This window comes from Aquila chrysaetos, chromosome 11, assembly GCF_900496995.4.
Source record: "Aquila chrysaetos chrysaetos chromosome 11, bAquChr1.4, whole genome shotgun sequence".
Classification (NCBI taxonomy): domain Eukaryota; kingdom Metazoa; phylum Chordata; class Aves; order Accipitriformes; family Accipitridae; genus Aquila; species Aquila chrysaetos.
In genome coordinates, this window is record NC_044014.1 from 11,955,761 (window position 1) to 11,969,688 (window position 13,928).

At 50.9% G+C, this 13,928-nt stretch overlaps 1 protein-coding gene across 1 annotated transcript in view; it reads right to left on the minus strand.

The window, feature by feature from the left end:
• Positions 1 to 1,417: 1,417 nt before the first annotated feature.
• LOC115348056 overlaps positions 1,418 to 13,928 on the minus strand; it is a 96,690-nt gene continuing 84,179 nt past the window's right edge. Inside the window, exons 5-6 of the mRNA XM_041127273.1 lie at positions 9,945 to 10,059; positions 1,418 to 3,716 (exon numbers count right to left, since the gene is read on the minus strand). The gene's annotated coding sequence lies outside the window, so the exon portion shown is untranslated. The remainder of the gene's footprint in view (positions 3,717 to 9,944; positions 10,060 to 13,928) is intronic.

Sequence of the window (13,928 nt, forward strand, 5' to 3'; positions counted from 1 at the left end):
GGGGCCTGGAAAAGGCTGGTGTATCAAATTTAAAAGGGGGATTTCCAGGTTTATTAAGACTCTCTTCCTTAATTAAAAAGAAAAAATTTCAAAGCCAGGCCCTTCCCCTAGCCCTTCCCAAGTTCCTCCTGGGAAATGCCCCTTCTGACAGGGACTGCTCATGGTGAAGGATCTCTAGGGCTACCTGACAGCCTATGGCTACCAGATGGTCCCATCCTACAGCCCTGATAAATCGAGTAGCAGCCAGTCCTCCACAGCAGGAGGAAAATGCTAACCCTATAAACTGCTGCTCGCTCCATCCCTCCTGCACCCAGAGGGTTCTGCTTCACTTTCCTTTGCTAAGTTAGCTGCAGAAAGGTCCCAGCTGAGCCAGAGGTCATCGTGCTGGAGGGGCTGCACCATCCTGCACCTTCCTCCAGCTCCGGGGTGGGGAGTGTGACCTCTGGCTGAAGATCAGCATGGGGCCGTCACATTTCACACCACCGCAGATATTTGCTGCGTGAATGTGTGCAGGAAGCCTTACAAAACACGGCTTTCGGGCTGTGAGTTTTGGCAGTCTTTATTATTCATGAACTGTGAGCAGGGACTTCAGTCATACGGCATCACGCTGCTCTCTGCCTACATGCAGGAAAATCTAGAAATCCAGGGGAAGAAAGTGTTCGTCAGTACAAACTCACCATCCCATCAGCGTGCAATGAAGAGGGCACTCAGGCTGGTCCGGAAGCATCTATGTAGGCAGAAGTTGACTCACAGGGAAAAAGCGGTGGGAAGGGAATGGGGCTGAGCTGGGAAACAATTTGTCACTTGCCAGAACATTTGTCCAGCATTGCTTGCGGTGATACTGGAAGCCCAGTTTGGGAGGGGGTGGTGAAGTGACCCGCCCTGCCTGATGCTCAGCTCTCGTTCCCACCACTCTCCTCTTCCAGGAGCGTGGTACAGACACATGCACATTCCCTCCCCTGCACCCCTGGGACCTCTTGGGAGCCACCCCAGAGGCAGTGCTCTGGGAAGTGTGGTTTGAGGGGCAGCTTCCCAGTTGGGAAGGCTGGTCGCTGGGACACACCACCACCCAGACCTTAGTGGTGCTACTTTGGGTATTGGGACATCTGACACACATTCCACTGGCTGAATCACTGACAGTTTTTGGTTGTTTACAGTACACCTCTTATCTACCAGGAAGGAGAAAAAATATTTATTTGGACTGGTTTGGAAAGATCTTGGGCACCTGAACTCATGGGACTTAGAGACAGATGAAACAGCTTTGCCTTTAGAAACTGTTCCACCAGGGGAGGCCAGTCCTAGAGAAATTGGTCGCTGCGCAGCCGGGGCGTCCCTGTCCTTGAGCCTACAGACAACAGGCTGCTGAAGCTGCCGCTCTGTTTTTTTATCCTAACAACCCCACGAACCGAGTAGCCACGAAGAACAACTAAAGCTTTTCAGGGAATAAAACACATTTGTGATATTGCTAGCTTGCTCCTGGGTCTGTGCCTGGCACTGCGCCTGGCACTGCGATGAGTTACGAATGCGTGGTGATAGGGACTCTCTTTTCTATACCTATACCACACGGATCGCTGCCGCACCCTCCGTGCATGATGCGCTGCTAGCTAGCCAGAAATATCATCAGACCATAGAGGTGTCCCACCAAGAAGCACACACATGGTGTGAGGCCTCTGAACACAAACCTCCAGAGGCAGGGAGGGAAGGCAGCCAGGGATGTGGAAGGGACAGAGCTTCCCAGGGATTCCCTCCATCCGCTCCCTTCTTGTGGAGGGAAGGCAAAGGGAGAGGAAAGTTGTAGCCACAGAAATGCAGCAGCAGGATGAGACAGGCCTGGAGAGTCACAGCTCGGTATGTATTTCCCATATGGTGGCACCATATGGTGACTCTACCTTGTCACAAGGTCAGCGTGGGAAGACTGCCCGTGCATTTTCTACTAGTGTGTTTAAAGAGGGGAGAAACCACCCTCACTGCCACAGGGAGACCACAGGAGAGCTATTTGCACATTTTGGCAATATCCCAACGTTGTTCCTAAAGGCAGGTTAAGTATCTGCTCTCCTTTCCCACCGCCTGCCCAAGCCCTCTCCTCAAGGTGGTCTGGAGCCGCCCAGAGCTCCTTGCAAGGGCCATGAGCAGAGATATGAGTCCTCCCTGCCCAGGGCAGACCTACAGTAAATTTGGGACAAGAAAGACATTTCACTGTGGGATTTCACTCTGACTGACAGAGGTTAGACTGTTATTTCCAGAGGGCTCAGCTTGACCAGCTCACACTTTGAACTTTCTTTGCCCTTTCCATGCTGCAGCTTTAAGCCCAGAGAGATGAAATGGTGTGCCTGCTTCATGCTGGCCATCCAGCCCGGCGTGGCGTAGGTGGCTCTATTTTAAGATAATACCCAGGTTGTAAAAAAAAAAACCAAACAGGTGAGAGGTAGATGTGTCTGCTTCTGCTGCTCTTGCTGTGGGGACAGAAACCTTCAAGAGGGAGATGGTGCGGATACCGGGGGGCAATGACTCCCCTGAAGGAGCAGCAGGTAGGCATCCTGTCCTCAATTAACACTCACCTTCACACTATTTAGCTCAGGCCCCAGGGGCCGGTGCTGGAAGGTGTTGCGAGGCTCAGCCTCCTCCCTACAGGCTTATTCCTTAACAAGAGGGCATTGTGCCTGCCTGCGGGAAGCCCGGCCTCATGATGCTGAGCAGGACAAAGGCTCGATTTACCCTGTGAAAGAACTGGAAACCAGGAAGGGGCCGAAGGCAGCCAAAGCCCGCTCTCCCTGTCTGAGACACTTTGGATTTTGATGCAATGGGGTGATCAGCTGCGGGCACAAGTGGTGGGGGCTCGGGGCTGCCTGGCCTCAGCAGGAAGAGCTCTGGGGCAGCGTGGAAGTGCGACGTGTCGGGGCCTTATTGCTCCAATCCTCTCTGTTTCCCACGGCATAAATCAAAAAGAGAAGTGCTCCAGATACTCTGCAGCCAGACATAAACATACTCATTTTGTGTTTCACTTGACACTTAAGTGAAAGCCTCCTGCATTGCACATCTACCCTAGTGCACAAGAGGAAAAATGGGGTCTGATGTTTGGAAAAGCCACCTGTGATCCTCCAGCCCTTTGACGTTGGCAATGCTCTGCCTGTTTCAGAGAGCGACGTACAGTGTATTGTTCTTTCGAAATAGTTTCTGCACTCCAAGAATCTAGAAACTCCTGCCATGTAGTAAGATAACCAAGACAGGAATTACGGGGGGACATTCGAACATCCCTCTGAATGCAGGCGAGGACCTGCAGAGAGAGGAGAGATCCCATGCCCAAAGCCATCAGATACCTGTGACCAAACACAGGACTGTCTCTCCCAGGACAGGTCATGCCGGTCGGTGACAGCAGCAAGATCCTTCGACTGCCCTCCTGGAGGGTGGAAAGGACACCTTGTTCTGCCACCTCTGAGTTATAAGAGCCGAGAAGAGTTGAAATTAAGAAGATAAGGGAAAAACGGTGGCATTGTCTGAGGGAAGGTGGGAACATGGAGCCACGGATCACTTCGTACATCTCAGAGAGAGAGGAGCTCAGGGCAGGCAGTGATGGGGACCACACAGGCATCTGACCTGGAGCGAGTCTTGAAACTGTTGTGAGAAATGCCTTCCTCCAGCCATAAATGGGGCGGTTTTCTAGCTCACCAGATAATGACTTGGGCCGGCTGATCCTGGCATCCTCCAAGCTGCTGTATCTAGACACAAGCACACAGACATGCAAAAAACCTCCCACAACCAAAACAAAAAAAATCCCTCCCTAAACCCCAACCCTAAAGCACTTAATTGGGGCCAGGATTTAGCACCCACCATTTTTCACAGCAGGCAATTTTATCCATTTATGCAGCTTCCATTCTTTGTCCTCAAATTCAGAACTTGGGTAGAAGGCATTTCTCCAGTCCAGTCACGACTGACAGGATCATTACAATACATATTTATTGCTGTGTATTGTAGCTGTCAGCCTGAATCAGATCATTTTGGACACCCTGGGAGAAGCTACAGTGAGCGTCTCTCACGTTGGCTACCATGCAGACGTGGTCCGGGGAGGCAGGAGGTGATGTGACATGCTGAGCTCAGTGCAGAAGGAGCCACAGCTAGAAATAAACCCTGTCTTGTGGTGGACACTCATTAAACACTTTGCTGCAAATGATTCCCTCCTTCCCTTCCAGGCAGTTCAGGCACCCATGTCAGCTGGATACGTTAGAGACAACCCAGAGGAATGACTGACATGCGTTTTGACCCTGACATTTGGGATTACGAGACATTATGAGTGCATTGCTGTCACGTCAAATACCATCCCATTAATTCTCCAGCGAGCACAGGTCAGTGGGAGACGAAGCCCATCAGCAAGCAGCAATTGTGTTGATATTTCCTTGCTGTTAAATGCTAATAGCTCCACCTTGTAACTTCAGCCTCATTACCACACTGCAAAAACATCCAGATACGGGAATTCTCTCTTTCAGCTCCTTAAACTTTTTTCTTTTCTTTTTAGATCAGAGCTCAAGAAAGGATATGGAAGTAGAGACAGATTTTATGTCAGATTTCGGTTACAGCAGGCTTCTGTCTATGTCATTAATTGCAAGGTGGTTGTAGCTGAAATATACATTGCAAAGGATTTATAAAAACAACTGTAATTAAACTCATATTGAGGCATTTTCTTTTGCTGTCACACATAAGAACCGGATTGCATCTGTACAGCAAGCTCTCAGCCAGCTTATTCTGCAGAACTAAAAAAGATGCTCTTGCTGTGGGTTGCTGTGGGCCTGATTTATGAAAGGTTCCTCCTAACAATACAATCCCAGCTTGATTAGCTACATAGTGCCTACTCCTGAAAAGGGATTTTTCTATTTCTGTTTCTTCCTCCAGTGGGGGATTCCCTCTTAATTAGCTGCAGAAGAAAAATTGCAGCAGAATTGGAGGCAGAGAGGGAGGAGAGTGTGGAGGTCAATTCTTCCAAGTCAGAAGGGTTATTTCTCACCAGCTGCTGCAGAAGATGTTGTCCATCATTTCCCTGGAGAAAATAAGTTGCAGTCCTAGAGAAAATTTTGCAGGATTACTAGAATTTGAACTTGAAATGCTCTCAGTCATCTGGCCCACTTCCACTGCACACGGTGGATGAGACCAGCACAAAAAGGCAGCGATGGGAAGCAAAAGTCAACCAAGTTCATGTGAGAAATGAGACTTACATTTTTAGTAGCGAGAATGATTAACCACTGGAACAAACTACCAAAGGAAGTGGTGGAGTTTCCCTCTCTTGATGTCCTCAAATCAAAAAATGCTCTAGTCAAGTAGGAATGACAGGGTTTGCCTTGGGAATCACTGGATCAGATCATCACGCCTTAAAAGTGATGAAACTGCGTACATGATGTGAAGATGCAGGGATCACATGGCTGTCCCATGTTCAGACACACTGGTTAAAACCTATCAGCAACTCGTTGTATTGTAGCTACAAATAAGCTGTGTTTGTAATAGTTCAGACTGGCCTTTTTATCGCTGTGAAATGAGTAGGCAGGAAAGCGCATCCTTTAATGGGTGAGCCGGTGTGCTCTCCTGGGAACGCGGCTATTTTACAGCTATAAGTGTTTAAAAGCTGACAAGGACATCTTCCTGCGTGCTTGCAGCACCAGCCCTAAACTAAATCGATATTTTTAAGACAAATTTGTAACATGTCATCAAAGCAATTGATATTTGCAATGGCAAATGACAAAAAGGTGTACGGGAACACCCAGCTTTTGCACTGAATCCACGCAGAGATCAAAGCGCTTACAGAAGGGAAACAGAGAAGGAAAAAGATGCCGTGCTGCAGAGAGAACGGGGGGAGCAGAGCTGCCTGGTGTGATCGTGTGTGGGGCTGGAGGCAGGGATCCCACAGCTCCTGGTCCCCACGCCAGGGTCTGCACTGAGCGGGGCAGCGGGATGGTGCCACCAGCCCTCTTCTAGGAGGGAGCCGACCTCCCCAGCCCTCACGCTGGGAATGGTGGTCCCTGAGGCCACCGCACAGTCAGGATCCACCTCACTATGGCCACTGTCACCTCAAAGGACAAGGCTCACACACAGCTGACCCAATAGACTTGAAAAATGCTTCCAGGCTCAGCATGTCTGAGTGACAGAGGATTTGTCTTTGGCAGGTCCCCATCGGCGCGGTTTCCCTTGGTCTGCTGTGGTAGCTACACCCGGGGCTCTGCAGCTCCGGGGCCCGAACATGAGGAGCACGGCTCAGATCCTCGGACAACACAGAAAAATGGGAAGAAACTTGAGTACTTATATCTGTTGTGGCTACACCCACTCGAGACTAGCAGCTGTTAAAACAGTCTCTGAAGTACAGTTCTGCTTCCACCCAAACCAGGGACCACCTTGCCCTTACGGGGACGTCATGCTCTTCAACTTCTCATTTCTCTTGCATCTGGTGTGAAGAGCGTTCAAATGTGAGCGTACACAAGTCTCCTGCCCGCCCATGGGCAGAGAGATCACCAGTGCACAAACTATTAACTGAACCTGGATTAATTTTCCATTTGTAACAATTTGGGTTGACGCGAAGTAAAATCCTTCAGCAAGTTGTCCTCCACTGAGTAGGAGAAACTCTCCTTCTGCCATACTAGAGACAAATGGAAAACCCAACTGGGTTATGCTTGCACTTCCAATTAAGCCTTAGCCAGCAGATGGGATAAAGGGTAACTTCGCTTTGACTGATACCCACCCAAAGGTGCCTTGTGCCTCAGAGATCCCTGAGCAGGCAGATGGATGGACGTATTGACCTCCGCGTCAGAGGGACAGTGCAGCCTGCCGCCCCGGGCCAGCTGCCACGCTCGTGCCCCCGCGCTCGCAGCGAGACACCTCCACGGCTCTGCCTCCTCCATCCCTCTTCAACAGCCAACCTCCGCACCGGGAGCCGGCATGCCGTGAAAGGCAGCGCATGTCTCGAATCTGCCTGGAATGGAAGTGCACGGCACCCGTCCCGGGGCCTCTGTGTTCCGTGTCACCTGGCTGGTCAGCAGCAAAGCTTTTTGCTCCAGCTGCGTGCTGAGCACGGGGGGAACACGTCCCCGAGGGGAGCAGTGTGTGGGGCCGCCGGTGCCGGCAGCTTGGATGGCACATCTTCCAATTCAGGCCGTGACTGATACTTCAGTTACCTGTGATTTCACTCAGGCAAATTTAGGATTTCATTGTTCATCCAGTGCTCAGCGTTACTTAAAAAGCTGTATCAGCCTCCCAGGCCATATCTGGGGTTGTTCACAAACACCAACCCTTTCCAATTTAATTCAGGGTGCCTGTCAGCAGGGGAGACATGCAGGGGAAATGCTTCACTTTCTCCAAGGCTGCAGCTTGCAGAAAGGCTGGAGGTGGAACAGTGTATACAGGTCACGCTTCCTGCATTTCTTCCCAACGCGCAGGAGGAGAGACGAATTCACTCTGCCATCCGCTGGGAAAGAACTGGAGCAGCTCAACCTGCAGAGATCCAGAGATTCGCACCATGGGAAGCCCTAGCAGGCCATGAGAACGGAGGCAGCAGCAATCATACAAACACTTGAATTGGCCAAACACGCTTGGTGAGATTTCTTCAGCATGTAATCTGCACCGGGCCTTGTCAAAAGGGGTCTCAAAGGTGTTAATGAAGGTGATCGCCAGGACATCTTACTGCAGAGGGTGCCCCGGACCCCCTCCCCCTGCGCTGCTGCACAGCCCACCTCCTTGGCTGCTCCTGACTATAGACCATCCAGCAATGGCTTGGCCAGGGTAACAGCAGCAAGACATTACATGGAGTTGGGCATCTCCTGATGCAATTTAATTGTTGGAAACAAAGCAGAAGACTATTTTCCGTATAAGCTCAGGGAGTTTCCAGGGATCATGTATGTTTTAGAGCTCTCCATTGGGCTCTCCTTACACTTCGCGAGCACAGAATGAAACACTGCAAGTAGTGGAAAGAGACAGAGAGAGAGAGAGGCAGTGCCAGAGATAACGAGGAAAGAAAAGCAGGGTGTCATCATCTGCCTGATCCTGCAATCACTATCTTGGATGGCAATTCCTATAGCTTTCACCAGGGTCTCAGGCAAGAGGAGGAATGCCGGATCTGGCCCAGCATGTGATGATATCAGTGGTTCATTGTCACAGAGCTGGGAATTACTGCCAGCACGTTAACATCCCCTGCCACCCACGCTTTTATTCTATAACATCGCATGCTCTAGAGAGTCACTTGCTGCTGCTACACTCTGCTTGAAACACCGTGGCCATAAAGCTTTGGTGAACGGTCCCCAGCTTTGGGTTTCCTCCTGCCATTCAAGCCGCTTTGAGCTCTTACCAAACCAAACCACAGGGCTCATCAATGCCAAAAGCCCACGGCAGGGCTCAGCAGCCAGGGGCGTGGGGAGGGGAGATTAGTCAGCAGGCAGAACGGCTGGGTTCCCCGGCCCGTTGATTTGTTTGTCTGATTTGAAGTGTGATGCAATCCAACAGCAGCATGAGGGTGCAGGGGTTTCATTATACACCCACTTCCCACCTACATTTTCTGTCCCTGGCCCACTGAGGTGCAGCACACCTGCAGCACCGACAAACATCAGCAGGTTTGGGAGCGTTCGACACCCACACCTGTATCTCTTGGCACTACGCAGATCTGTAGTCAGACAGCCAGACAGTATTTTATAAAAAAAAAACCATATAAGAAACAGGGAAGAGCTTGCATCTTCTACCGCCATTCATAACAGGGCTTTATATCTCTGAGGGTAGAAGGAGAATGGGTTCTTGCTCTGCCTTGCCCAGGGAGTCACAGCTTTTGCTGAGAAGCGACCCGTGGGGTCGGGCTCTGCTTGTGTGCACACATGGGACATGCAGACGCAGAGGACGAGCCTGGGCATCACCCGTTTTGCTTTCGCAGCTCAGGCCTAGAAGCATTCCTCATGCCTGTTTATTAACAGGGACTGCCAGTCCCTCAGCTCCCGGGATTTTGCTCCCGTTTCCAGTGAGAAGAGATGCGGTAACATCGCCAGTGCAGATGCGGCGTTCCCCCTGAGCACCGCGAGCGTGGGAGGGAGCCGTGCACGCTGCTCCCCTCCCCGGCTTTCAGCAATGCTCCTAGCGACTCTGCAGCCAGCAAACAGCTCTCAGCATTTGCCCCTCAACATCAAAGTGAGGAGGAAAGGACAGAGCCTGATTGAATTTACTTGTGGTCAACAGGAAACTTTACTTCTCACTACCACTCTTTACATGTTAATCTACCCTTCATTTTTGCCCCCCACTCTCCCTGAGGTGGACTCCCTCCTGGATCTGATAAGAGCCTCACCCTCATTAAGGCAATTAATTAGTGTCCTGGTTTCAGCTGGGATAGAGTTAATTGTCTTCCTAGTAGCTGGTACAGTGCTATGTTTTTGAGTTCAGTATGAGAAGAATGTTGATAACACTGATGTTTTCAGTTGTTGCTAAGTAATGTTTAGTCTAAAGTCAAGGATTTTTCAGCTTCTGATGCCCAGCCAGCCAGAAAGCTGGAGGGACACAAGAAGTTGGGAGGGTACACAGCCAGGACAGCTGACCCAAAGTGGCCAAAGGGGTATTCTGTACCATGTGATGTCACATCTAGTGTATAAACTGGGGGGAGTGGGGGCAGGGGGGATCACCGCTTGGAGACTAACTGGGTGTCAATCGGTGAACAATTGCATTGTGCATCACTTGTATATTCTAATCCTTTTATTATTACTATTGTCATTTTATTAGTGTTATCATTATCATTATTAGTTTCTTCTTTTCTGTTCTATTAAACTGTTCTTATCTCAACGCATGAGTTTTACTTCTTTTTCCCAATTCTCTCCCGCATCCCACTGGGTGGGGGGGAAGTGAGCGAGCGGCTGTGTGGTGCTTAGCTGCTGGTTGGGGTTAAACCACGACAATTAGCCAGGCAAACACGGTACTGAAGAACCCAAATCCCAAATAATCCTTACATTTCCTTTCAGTAATTCCTGTATCAGGCTTTGGTGAGATTTGTGTTTTTCAGTAGCATGCATGACTCTCCACTGCTGGTTCCCTCTCCTGCCCACTGATCCTCCATGGATGTAGCTAAAAACAAGAGTGAGAAGTGACGTTGCTTTAGGCCAGATTGTCTGTGATTGTTCTGAGTCCTCTTCCATTCAAGCCCCCGTGAAGCCCCATGTGGACTTCCCCAGCTGCACGGTGTGCGAGGATGTTCCTTATATACAGGGGCCTTAGATAAAGCAGAGCCCTGGTGTCTGGCATGAGGTATCTCTCATGGGAACGCCCTCCACTTCTGCTGGCCTATGACCAGCCTGCCCAAGGGTGTTTGAATTCAGAGAAATGTCTTGCAAAGGTTGTCTTTCCCTAACTCATCAAGACTGTGCTGCCACTTGACCATTGCTCAGGCACTACGAAGTTTAATGGACATCTGTCTGACACCTCAGTACTTTCCCTGATCTGTAGGATCTCTCCCTGTTTTTCCCCCCTCCTCAGTGAAGCACAGTGGACAGGGCAGAGTGATGCACCGTAAAAGCCGTGTCCCTCCAAGGAGCTTTCCTTCACAAAGCTGTGTGCAGAAATGAGAGGTTTTGGGCCCCTTTGCATTGCACTGATAGCTGTCCATGGCCACACTGGGACCAGTAAGGGCAGCCTGCCCATCTCCCGGGTGGTCTAGCCTTCTGCGTGCCCCAATTTCGTAAAGCAAGAAGAAAATCAGGGGAGTGAAACCACAGATGAGTCAACATTTACTAGCCAAATAGGACCCAGGGGAGGTGAACTGGGGACTTGACCCTGAAAGCAGATACGATGGGGCAAATGACTGGCTGCAGAGGAAGGGCTGCCTTGGCAGAACGAGGGGCAGCCTGCCAGGGGACGAGTCTGTCACCTGGAGACTGGTAGGTCGAGATGGGTGAAACATGGGCTCTTGGAGCTGGAAGAATGTGGTAGGCCAACAAAAGCTGGAAATAAGTACAAAGCCACAGGTCGCCTTTCAAACCTGGCATCCAAAATGAACAACAAAGCAAAGTAAACAAGCTCCTGGGGGTACCTGGTTTCCAGGCAGTTGGGTCTACAAACTCATAACGTGCTCAGAAGCACTCCGGGAGAGCTGGCCGCTCATTTATGTCAGCACTGCGCAAACACTGTGGCGTTTGGGGAGCAAAAGGCTTTGGAAACTGAACCCCGGGGCTTGGAGGGACACCCTGCGCTGCCCCCTCCCTGCACACACGGTGCCAGGGTGCCTGGGCAGGGTGGACGGGGGACGTGGAGCGGCAGTTCTCCACCAGACCCTGCCCACCACCTGAAGATATTCTGCTTCCCACGCAGCTCCGGCTCCGCCAGCCGTCCCGCAGTCGCACGTCCAGCCGTGCAGCACGCGGCCGCCCGGCTCCCTCATCACCCTCAGCAGGAGCGCAGCCAGCAGCGTGCTGTGCAATAACCCAGAGCAAGACTACAACCACTTCAGAGGAGGTTTCCCCTGGAGACCCGCAGAAGATTGAATTTGTTATAGTTTCCTCTTCGGCGGGTCCTTGGCGCTCTTTCATGCTGAGAGGTTACGGCCACCCTCTCACCGCAGCGCTGCCGGCAGCCCAAAACCCAAACACAAATTGATCTCGTTTATGCCCAAACTACCCCGAGGGCCCTGCTCTTCGGGGTGCTGATGGAAGGACCATGCAGGGGCAGACCGCCTGTAGACAGGGCACTACAGGAGGGACACGGTCTACTTTCTACCACTGGCCGGCTGATGTCCTGTTTCCTATTTCAAGGTTGGTTTAATACCCTTGAGGAAAACAGATCTAAACTGTAGGATGATGTTTCAGCTCCCATGTGTGCATGCACGGGAAGCCCTAATTCATGTCAGTGCTGAGCTGAAAGGTGCCCAATCCTTCCTCCACATCCCAATTGCTTTGGCACCTTCTCCTTGCGGCGGGGGCTTCCCTCCTATCCGTGCTCCTACGTTACCCCCACGCATGGCCCCGAAGGTGGGCAGAAAGGTCAGCGAGCTGCAAACACTCACCCTGGGCCTCCGCACTGCCCCATGGATCTAATTGGCAACAGATGAAGCCAGACTATTTCCTGAGAGACAAGAGTTTTAACAATCCCTAAAGCCTCTTAGGCAGCAGCAATATCCTAAATGGGAGCTTTATTCTCCGCACTGCTCAACAGAGCCTGTATTCAGACATGAAATGCTGAAATACTCACTCGGGAGCCCCACTTTGGACTGGAAACCTTCCCCGCAGGCCTGGGGTGTCCCGGATCACCCCCGCAGAACTGCGGAAAACGCTCTCGCACCGATGAGCTGTAAAGGGCAGGGGCAACGGGATGCCCCAAACCAGAAAGCTCCTTGCTGGATTCAGAGGTCCCCCTCGAGCCCCAGACTCCCAAACCCCGCTGAGTCTCCCCGTTCATGGAGGCAACTTTTATGTCCCGACCCGTCCCCTGCGGAGCAGGGCAGCGGCACACGGACATTCCCAGTGCCGGGGGGAAAACTCAAGAGTGTGAGCACCAGGACATTTTTCTTTCTAGGAAGCCAGAGGCTTCCTTACACTTGCAAACAGGAAGGTGGAGGGCAAAGCACCCCACTTGTCCCCTGTCTCACGCACGGGGCAGAGGGCATATTGCCGACGGGGTGGCAGGAATGAATCTGGTTTTGCTGCAGCTACCTCCTCCCAGTTGCATGTACCTCACGCCAGTGTCCCCCAGCCTCCTCCCAGCCAGGGATGCAGAGCCCCTGCTGCTGAAGGGCAAGGGAGCCAGCAGCTGCCAAGGGTTCACGTGAGCTCGCAGCATTCCTCCAGAAGCTCCTCTAATCTCAGTGACCCCGGCGGGTGGACGGCAGCCAATTGCCATCACTGCATGCTAAGCAGACCTCGCTGCAAAGCCAAGGCAGTGTTACCACTGAGGGAGTTAAAAGGAAAAAAAAAGAAAGAAAGAAAGAAAAAAAATGTCGCCTGGCCAGTCTAACTGCATTTGGTTGATCTGATTTCAGGCGTCTGCTAAGACACAGCATGCCTATTTATCATAATCAGCTTACAGCACAAGGACAGTGTTAACTAGGCTTTACTGGATTAAAACCTGCCAACTAATTCATAGCACCTACCCAACCAGTACAAGTGGGCTGAGTCTCTGTGCTTTGTTTAAAACATTTTAGCTGGCATTAAATAAAGGGGAGCACCTGCAGAAGGTGGAAGGGTACAAAGGCCTTATTGATCCATCAGCATTAAGAGCAATCCCACAATGAAAGGGCAGGGGAAATAAAGAGGCTCGTGGTCCAAGTGCAGGCAGGTTAACAGAGAGCAGAGCCGTAAAAGCGCTAAGCACAAAGACTGTGTCTTGACAGGTTCCCTCTCATTCAAAGTGCTCAAGGCTCTTTCTGAAACCACCAGCAATATGGCTTAGTGTCAGCTGCAAAATTCAAACTAAACTGGAATTTGCAGATAAAACACGTTCTTAAACCAGCCTAGAGTTGCTAATATATGGATATGTTGAGGGGCTGGGGGATAAAGTAATGCAATATTTATTCTAAAAGTCCCAAAGAGCAAATGTTAGCTTTAGTGGAGCCACATCAGATAATACTGGTGTGAGCAAAAAACAGAATTTCACCAATCCTATGAAAGGAAATGTAAAAATAAAGTTATGCTTACAAAAAACCCATAAGAGAAATCCCTACAGTGGAGTATGGCTGGAAACCCTCAGCATCCATGACAACACCCCAGGACAAACCCAAGTCCCTCTGCTACCTGGGCCGTGGGGCACCTGCTATAACCTCTCATCTAAGACCCATCTGTCTGGAGTCCCTGTAAAGCACAAGACACCTGATTTAGAGATTTAAGGTGCTTCCTGTGAAGCTGATTGCTCTATAGAGAATTGCTCCATTACAGCAAACATCTGCTGGTCATTTATCAAAGGAGTCCTCAGATCATTTGAGATAAGTTTCTGACCAGGACCAGCCATTC